The sequence below is a fragment of the Myotis brandtii genome, unplaced genomic scaffold (genome assembly GCF_000412655.1).
Source record: "Myotis brandtii unplaced genomic scaffold, ASM41265v1 scaffold69, whole genome shotgun sequence".
Lineage (NCBI taxonomy): Eukaryota > Metazoa > Chordata > Mammalia > Chiroptera > Vespertilionidae > Myotis > Myotis brandtii.
Window position 1 is genome coordinate 592,521 of NW_005370700.1, and position 875 is coordinate 593,395.

An 875-nucleotide genomic window follows, 5' to 3' on the forward strand; every position below is an offset into this window, starting at 1 on the left:
TCAATTAAAAAATATCTTAATTCTAAATGATATAATAGAAAATATATAATAGTGCAGTTATAAGCACTTATCTGAAAATAAAAATTTAAAGAAGTGAATTTAAAGAAGGGATTAGCCAAAGAAAATATATGCACAACCCATGGACACAGACAACAGTATGGTGATGGCCAGAGAGAAGTGGGGGGCAAGAGCTACGTAGAGGGGGCAAAAGGGGGGAAATAGGGACATCCTATATAATAATAATAATAAAAGGCTAATATGCAAATTGACTGAACGGCAAAATGACCGGTTGCTATGATGCACACTGGCCACCAGGGGGCAGACGCTCGATGCAGGAGCTGACCCCTGGTGGTCAGTGCACTTCCACATGGGGAGTGCCACACAGCCAGAAGTTGGCTCATGGCTGGCCAAGGCAGAGGTGGTGGCAGGAGCCTCTCCCACCTCCATGGCAGCACTAAGAATGTCCAACTAATGGTTTAGACCAGATCCCTTGGGGGCCTAAGCCTTTAGTCGGACATCCCCCGAGGGTTCCCTGGCTGCCAGAAGGATATCTGACTGCAAGCTTAGGCCTGATCCCCTGGGAAGTGGGCCTAAGTCGACAGGTGGACATCCTCCAAGGGGTCCTGGACTACAAATGGGCGCAGGCTGGACTGAGGGACCTGCCCCGAGTGCACAAATTTTTGTGCACCAGGCCTCTAGTAAACAATAAAATAAAATCTAGCCCTGCCCAGTGTTGTTCAGTGGTAAGAAGGGTCGTGGATTTGATTCCCTGTCAAGGGCACATACCTCGATTGCATGCTTCACCCCTAGCCCACGTCAGGGTGTGTGTGGGAGGCAACCAATTGATTCTCTCTCTCTCTCTCTCTCTCTCTCTC

General features: G+C 48.5%; 1 protein-coding gene and 1 long non-coding RNA gene across 2 annotated transcripts in view; both read right to left on the reverse strand.

Annotated features, from left to right (window-relative positions):
* The window catches only part of PHLPP1 (PH domain and leucine rich repeat protein phosphatase 1), a 212,964-nt gene that overhangs the window by 108,368 nt on the left and 103,721 nt on the right, over positions 1–875 (reverse strand).
* LOC106723992 overlaps positions 257–875 on the reverse strand; it is a 5,070-nt gene continuing 4,451 nt past the window's right edge. Inside the window, exon 4 of the long non-coding RNA XR_001359744.1 lies at positions 257–269. This is a non-coding gene — a long non-coding RNA (uncharacterized LOC106723992). The remainder of the gene's footprint in view (positions 270–875) is intronic.